Here is a 9,091-nt window from a genome sequence, read left to right on the forward strand (position 1 = left end):
TGTAGAATTTCAGTTATAGCTGTGGATCATCAGTATACTGATGAATCAGGATTCTATGGGTGGTGAAAAGGGCTCAGCGAAGCTCCAACTAACATCATGGGGAGCGGTTGATGCTTGAAATGCACCACAAGTTAAGTATCAAGTTTGAAGTATAGGGTTGTCCATCTAGATAAACTGGTATAGAATGGTACGGTAGGAGAAACAGTTTTATTTGCATAGACATTGTGTTGATCATGGCTTGGAAGTCAATTGTCGCAAGTGCTGCTTACAGGTCATGTAGGACCAACAGAAAGTGATCTTTACATATTAGATGTTGCGAACATGACTTAGCTGGTCACCGGCGGTTGAATCTGGCCCTCTTTGCAGACCCCCTCCTAAGATCTTTGCCTTCTGCAGCTGAAGCCTTTTTTGTTGGCATTAGGACACAGTGCACTTTTTCCCTACTAACCATGCTAAAGTGCTGATGCTCTCTCCTTCAAACATGGCAACATTGGAATACACCTGATTGGCACACTCCATTTACTTGCAAGTCCCTAGTATATGGTACTATCCCAGGCAGAAGATGTAGCCGGTTGATGGTCAGAAGAAAGGAACTTTATGCTGCAACTCATGCATTGCTTCAAGGTGGCCTGCAAAGAACAGTAAGACCATTATTTGTATTTTCTCGAGCAAAAGAAACTGATAATGAAAAAGGAAGAAACCCTGAAGAAAAACGAGAAGCACTCAGAGAAGTGGCTACTAGAACCCTGAAGAGCGGCAGAACACACAGCAAATGAGCTGGGACAGTTGGTGACTCATGGGATTCAGAACACAAGGAGGGTATACCCACCCTAGGGGCAAGGCAGATTCTTTTCAAGTGGTATCTTTCCCTTTAAACAAAAAACAGTTTGCTGTGCATGTGCTTTAAACCGAAAGTCCTTTCTGCAAACCATCAGTGCTGTAAAAGGATCTGCAGTACATGTTGCTCCTTTTATAGCACAGTAATGCATGACTGGCAGGCTAGAATTTCAAATTTTGGTGGATTTTCTTCCACCACGGTAGCGGAGTTCATTCATCAGTACTGACGTTGCAAAGCGAGCATTTATACAAGCAGATGGGGCATGCATAAAGCGTGTTCACTGCAGAAGTCTGGCATCTAAGCACAGTGTGTTGGTTAAGGATGAAGGACAAATCAAACCAAATGTTTTGTCTTCAACATTTGGTTAGCCTTAAACACTGCATCAAAGTGTACCACATGTAACACAATATCACTAAAGAAGTTTGTATGAAAAACAACCATCAAGCAACATTTTCTCACACCGGATTAGTTTAATAAACAGCCCCAAGACAGTACAATTTGCTCAGTATCACCTCAAAAATATTTCAAGTTTTGAACATCTCCAGAACCAAAGTGAATTTACATTACAGAACATAAAGTTTAATTCAGAACACACCGTACAGTTATAAAACTATGTTAATACAAACAACATTTAAAATGCATCCACTGTCATCTTGTACAATTTGACATCATAGTTTGCAGAAGGCAAATACATTACTCCTGAAAAACACAATTCATTTGTTTTTAGAGGAAATCTCCTCGTGTTCCCTAAAGTATACTGAAAATGTAAACGAAAACAGTGATTAGTAATCCAGGAACTAAACAGCATTCATTTTTTCATATGTATAAATGTAAACTATGGCATTTTCTGGCAACAAAAAAGTCAATAATACATTAATACCCATTACTTTTTTGTGTCCTGAGAGCAAAGTAATATACATGTATTTAAAGTTGGTTAAGTTGTAAAAAGGCAAATTAGATGTACCCACCTGCATTAGAATACCTATAACCAATATATGTAGTGCACCAAGTAAGATGAACATTGTTTCTTAACAATTTTCTTTTAATCAGAGGTTCACTTAATCATCTGCTTACAAAATAGGACTTCTCGTATACTATGTTACAATTCTAAATAATCCACTATGCACTGACTGCTAGTGCAAGCCTACTGATGCACTGAGACACTCAGCAGCAAGGTTTATCAGAAAGCCTTATAAAACCAGAGTAGGTGCAGGATGTGAAGGCTATCTCAATCTGCTTTCATTTTACAAGGGCAATCACATGTTCAGTAGTAGGCATGATTATTGCATTGATGAAAGTCCTCAAGTACCATTAAAACACTTCACTTCAATAACAAAGAGATCTATTTATAATCTGAGTTGGTTGTCTGTATAAAGTAACAATATTTAGGCACTTGTGTAAGTATTATTTGATAGCAAAGAAACATTTTAATGAACGTAAAATGTGGTCATACAGTGCTTACATATGATCACAAAAGATCACTCAAGTCAGTATACAAAGTAATTCTTTATCGGTTTACATATTTTAATAATCTCGGTTACATAATATTGTATGTTTTTACAATACTAGATGATAAGACGTGATAGATTTTAGCTACCCGACACATTAGAAAACATCCACTTTACTCAAGGTGCTGCACATTTTCCATTCTAGCAAAGAAGCAATACATAATGTGGATCATGGCAAATGATTTGATCTGAAGGTGATAACATGACACTGGTATTAAGATTTTGTAATGCAGGTAAATAAAACACTAGGATCTAATGACAACATTAATGAAACCCATTTCTTCTGGAGTCTGAGTCAAGAGAAGATGCAAGTACTACTATTGTTCTTGCATGCATTCATTGATTAACTGGTATTTAACACAATGTGGTAAGTTAAGGGTTTGGTTAGAACCTATGTTTCAGTTAGGTGCTTAATATGAAACTCCTCAAAACGTCACCATTCCTTGAAGGGTCAAAAGCATCTTGTTAACCTTGTATATTTAAAACATTTAAAAGTTCAAACAATATTTAGTTTTCAAAGAAACCTTTTAGTCTTGGACATACTCTCTCATCACGCACTAATTATTTATGGAAAGTGGGATCCAGGTGGTAGCACATCTGATTTTGTATCTCAAAGGTCACCCTAAAATGTAAACCAGGTGTAGTGGCAGATTTACTTCAGAACTGGACCTAGCAGATTTTCTGAAAGTGATCTACAAAATGAATTGTTAAAGCTTGTAGGATATGGAAATGCATACGGCAGCGATTGCTGTCTTTTGAAATGTACTCTCTTTGTTGTTTCAGAAAAACAGGACTTTTGTTTTGAAGGCCTAAGAAGATACAATTATTTTCCGGGGTGTGTACTCCTTCCTATTGAAAGATGAAGCCCTATTATGTAAATCCTTGACATTCTTTTAACAGTTTAAGAATCTGCACCCACAGTCCAGTAGGCACGGTTCACAGCTATCTCTACAAGGCAGTACCTTGTTGCAAAGACAATAGAAAATGTGTCAGTGAGTCAAAGATACGGTTATTCCATTAAAAGAAAAGATGGAAATTTTGCAAATCAAAAGGACAGCAAAAAAGCTGAAATATTACTAAGAGTATCTTTCCTACTTTGCTGCAAAGAAAGGCAAACTCGGCACATGACTGAGCATCTACATTGAGTACCGCTATAGAACTTAGTGAACTTTTGCAAAACTATCAGTCCTACGAAGTTACTGAAATTCCATGCAAGACAATATTCAAGATCATTACATCACTGATGTTCAAGAGACTTTCCTCAACATTCAAGCAGAGGGCTACCATTTTGTGATTTTTTTTTCACCATTTTGTGATTTTTTTTAAACATTTGTTCGAAAGAGGAACAGACTAACTCCAATTCTTTCTAGGCAGGTTTGTGTAGTGCTTATATCAGAAATGTAGAACGCAAACTGTTATTATGCTTTCAGATTCTTTCTGAACAATTTAACGTTTGTTTTCACAGAAATCCTGCAAAGTCTATCAGTTTGAATTCTAAATCCATAAAACATATTTCAAATATCTAGTGCAGGTAAAATAAACCTTTTGAAATCCTCACTGGGGCGTGCAGTCTTTAAGCCAAGGTATTTTCAGGAATACAATAATGTTTGTACAACTTAAAAGATAAACTGTTTGGGACAGATTTACTCAAAATATACAGGCTGTGCTCCGTCACATAGGAATTCAATCCCTTTAAAAGTGGTTTCTGCAGACTTGCAGCGGACTTTCAAACAAATACTGTAAAAAAGCACACCAGAGAAGGTCGCTAGCTACTTGTATGGGGAACAATGCCTTAAATACCCCCTCAACTGTCAGTAAAATGAAAATCATCAATAAACGTAAGAATGTCATAGCTTATGTTAAAAAAAGATATACAGTTACATACAAATAAAAATGTAATTGGAGTGCTGTATAAGTTTAAAGTGTAGTAATGGAGACTGGGCTTACATCAGCAGTTTGTGAAATTCATTAAAAAAAATATGAGGGTAAACATACAATTTAGGCACCTCACATTTATTTTTCACAATTATTTCATTGCCGCAACGCATTATTGTCCTTGGAATACTATGTTCTAAACGCAGTCTATACGTAGACATCATGGTCGTAAAGTATGAAAATTAATACAATGATAAGGGTTTCTGAGGGACAAGCAACAGATTGAGCACAAGGCTAAAAGCCTATTAATCCAGTTACTCAACTCTCCTATTGACCAGAGCTCAGTAACAAAACTTTTGGGTCAATTACACAACTTATTTAAAAGAAATTAGTAATATTCTAAGTCTGTGCTTCCCAAACCTTTTAAAATCAAGACCCAATTTTTAGAATGATGAACGTTTGCGATCCACTTAGCTTTAAGAGCCATGAGGCAGGGGCAATTTTTAAATGTAATAGTAGGCATGGTTTCCAAATGCTTTGACTTAGTGAAATAACACTCCTTACACATTTTTAAATTACTCTCTAACAGCAATTGTTTGCAAATGTCATGACCTTGACCACGAAATTAAATAGGACTTAACAGAACTGTGGCCAAGATAGTGATTTGCTCATCAAAGTGGCAGATGGTGAACTGCACTGGAGCTGGCACACTTTTCAGAGAAGGTGTAGGTCTGTGAAACCTGTTCACTAAAGTTACAAGGCATCTGAAAAATCATTGTGTTGATACCAGTGGTTTTAGTAAATTCCAAAATCCCCTTCTGCAACAGAGTATGAGATAAGGCCTAATATAGATTTTGGTGTTAAAACGAGGCCCAGGGTGTGTGTGTGTGTATTGAATGTTACTTTCCCTGTAAGCATCTGTTTGTGACATGTAGTGCTGTAGATTCAAATGCTTAGCATACGTCTGCCATCTAATGTGCTCGGAAGTGTGCAAGTTGTTTTTCTTGGAGGAAGTTTTCAAGTTACAAGGTATAGTGACTCCTCTTGCTTGTAGCGTACATGGTTCTTGACTCCACTGTTAGATTGTTTTCCGTTTGGCAGGAGAGGATGGAGTAAAAAGGATACTGTATCCTATGTAGATGACCATGTAATAATGTAATGTATGGTGTATATAAATACAAGGAGCACAAGTCACCAGGGAGGAGGGTGGGCACATGTGAATCTACAGCACTACATGCCACAAACAGATGCTTACAGGGTAAGTAAAACTCACCGTGTGATGGCATGTGTGGCTGTAGATACACATGCTTAGCATAGACTAAAAAGCAGCTCTCCTTGTAAGCGGTGACTAACTTGTGCCCGGTGCATTTGCTTGAAATAATGTATGTAGTACTGTAAGGTTTTGTATATGTATGTGGTGTAGCCTATGTAGCTGCTTTACATATGTCAGGTACTGGAATATTCCATAGAAATACCACAGAAACCCCTTTTTTGAGTGTAGAGTGGGCTTTTGACGGGATAGGGAGGGGTTTGTTGGCTTTAGCATAGCAGGTGTGGATACATTATACTATCCAACGTTCAATACCGGATTTAGAAATTGCTATACCTTTATGTGGTTTGGAGAATGCCACAAATAGTTGCTGAGTTTTCTGAAAGGATTATGTTCTATCTATAAAGTACACTTGTGATCTTTTAACATCTAATGTGTGTAATGCTCTTTCTTCTGGTCTGGTTGATGGAAAAATAGAGGCAATTCAGTGGATTGAGCCATGTGAAATTGTGATACTATCTTAGGTAGATATTTAGGATTAGTTCTTAAAACTACTTTGACTTTATGTACTTGGAAAAATGATTCCTCCAGAGCAAGTGCTTCAATTTCTCCCACTCTTCCAAGTGAAGTAATTGCTATGAGAAAAGCAAGTTTCCATGACAACATTGTAGTGGACATGTGCACAATGGTTCAAATGGTAGACCCATTAACCTAGTTAGCACAATATTAAGATTCCACACTGGTGTGGGTGGAGCTCTGGGTGGAAAGATTCTTAAGGCCTTGTAGAAAATCTTTAATTGGGGGGATTCTGAATATAGACGTTTGCTCTCTATTTTGAAGGTATGCAGCTAACGCTGTAAGATGTATTTTTATAGAAGAAAGAGCTAACCCTGAGATTGCATGTGAAGCAGGTAACATAGAAGGTTTTGAGGTGATGCATTCAGTGGATTCATATATTTTGAGTGACAATGAACAGAGCATTTCCACTTTGCTGTATACAATGCCCGTGTTGTGGGTCTTCTTGCTTCTTTTAAGATATCCATACATTCTTGTGGTAGGTTTAGGTTTCCAAATTCTAAGACCTCAGGAGTCAAATTGCAAGATTGAGAGATCTGGGGTTTGGGTGGCTTACATCTCCTTGGTTCTGAGTTAGGAGGTCTTGTATGTTGGGTAGTAGCTGATGTGGGACTACTAACAACTCTAATAGTGTTGCGTCCTAAGGTTGCCTGGCCCATGTGGGAGCAACTAGGATGAGTGTGAGGGATGTCTGTCTCAGTTTGTGAATTACAAATGGAAGCAGGGGGAGAGGTGGAAAAGCGTTAAGCAAATATCCTTGACCAAATGATCCATAATGCATTGCCTGTGGATCGTGGATATTGAAACCTGGAGGCGAAGTTATGCCATTTTGCGTTCTGTGAGGTTTCAAATAGGTCTAGGTCTGGTTGTCCCCATTGTTAGAGGAATGGGTGTAGAACCTGTGAATTGAGTTCCCACTCTTGGACTTGTTGGCGTGTCCTGCTGAGAAGATCTACCAAGTCATTGTCCACTCCAGGTATGTACTGTGCGCACAACTGAATGTTGTGTTGTAGAGCAAACTTCCAGGTTTTTTGTGCTAGGAGAGACAACTGTGGAGATCTGGTCCTCCTGTTTTTTCAAATAATACATGGTAGTCATGTTGTCCGTTTTGATTAAGACTACTTTGCCAGTGAGGAAGGAATGCTTTTGTTGCTAGATGAACAGCTAGCAGCGCTAGGTAATTGATATGTAGAAGGCATTGACTGTCTGTCCAGTGCCCATGTACAATCCTTTTCTGTGAGTCAGCAACCCATCCAGTCATTGATGCGTCTGTGGTTATGGTGGTTTGCGGAATTGGGTCCATAAAAGGCTGTCCCTGTAACAGATTTTTGGAGTTCCACCATTGCATAGAGTGGCAAACTTGACAGCTGATCAACACTAGATCCTGTCATTGACCCTTCACATAAGACCATTGTCGCATTAAGTACTGTTGTAGAGGGCGCATATTGAGTCTGGCATGAGGTACTATGGCTATGCATGATGCCATGGTCCCTAGGAAACGCACTGCTGTTCTCACGGATATTTGTTTTTGAGGTTGAAACTGTGGCACCAGGGTTTTGAAAGTTTGTATCCTTGCTTCATTTGGCTAAGATACTCCTGTTTAACAATTTAGGATGGCTCCCAAGTAAGGCTGTATTTGAAGAGGATGTAGGTGTGATTTTACTGCATTGACTGTAAAACCCAGTTGGTGCAGTAAATGTATCGTTGTTTGTGTGTGTTGCACACATTAGTGATATGTGCTGCTTTTGATAAGCCAGTCTAGATATGGAAAAACTTGTATGTTTTGTATTTGCAACTGGGCACTACTACTGCCAGGCACTTGGTAAACACCCTGGGGTCTGTGGTGACCCCTGAATGGAAGCACTTTGAAATGAAAGTGTAGTCAGTGGAAAGCAAACCTGAGGTAATGACTGTGCTGGGTGAACTGGAATGTGAAATTTTTTATCCTTTAGGTCTAATGCAGTCATGAAGTCTCCCTGTTGGAGAAGTGATGTGATGTCCTAAAGAGTGACCATATGAAAATGTTCTGAAAGGATTACCTGTTTAGAGGTCGGAGTTCTAAGATGAGTCTTAGAGCTTCATCCTAAGGAAGTAAAGAGAATAGCCCCATGTGCCTTGTTGTAATGGCACTAGTTCTATTGCTCCTTTGTTCAGTAGAGTTTGAATTTCCTCTTGTAATAGCTTTTAATGGTCTGTTGATAATCTGTGGATGTGAGGTGGAATGTTGGGAGGTGTTGAAGCGAACTCCAGACAATAAGCATGTTTGATATTATCTAACACCTATTGAGCGGATGTGATATTTATCCATGTGGGAAGGAACTGTTGTAGTGTTCGTCCGACAGGTGTTGTGTGAAGGGGGAATGGTGGGCGAGTCAAGGTGTGGTGGTGGTGGAGGGTTTGTAAAAACCTTCTTTAGCTCTGCCTCTATTATTATTTACTCTATTGAATCGCCTACAGTATCCTCTAGGAGAGGATGCTTGATTTTGTGTCTTATAATAGGATGTAGATGTCTCAGTGGGGGTAGTTTTAGATCCTCCACGATATGTGGAGGGAAGAAAGGAACCCCTATATGATTGTGTTTGAAGGTCTCCCATTGCATTTATGGTTTCATTATCTTTATTATTTCTAGGAGAGTAGTCACCTGTGGCCCAAGTACATGCTCTCTATCAAATGGCAGGGCTAGTAAATGTTGTTGAACTTCTGGTTTAAAACCAGATACCCTTAACCAGGGATGTAGTAAGGCTGGTATTTATACTTCTAGTAGCTGTATCATCAAGGGCACATCTTAGGTTTGTATTGGAAAGGAGTTTTCCCTCTGATGCAATTTGGTATGCCATTTTTTATGTTCTTCAGGGAGGTATTGTAGAATTTCTTCCATTTCATCCCACTGTGCCTTATCATATTGTGATAAAAGATCAATAGAGTTGGCAATTCTCCAATGCATGGATGATTGTGCTGCTACTCTTTTTCCCACTGCATTGATGCATTTGTTCTTTGTCTGGTGGGGGACCTTCACCAGTTGTT

This window comes from Triturus cristatus, chromosome 12 (assembly GCF_964204655.1).
Source record: "Triturus cristatus chromosome 12, aTriCri1.1, whole genome shotgun sequence".
In the NCBI taxonomy this organism is placed as follows: domain Eukaryota; kingdom Metazoa; phylum Chordata; class Amphibia; order Caudata; family Salamandridae; genus Triturus; species Triturus cristatus.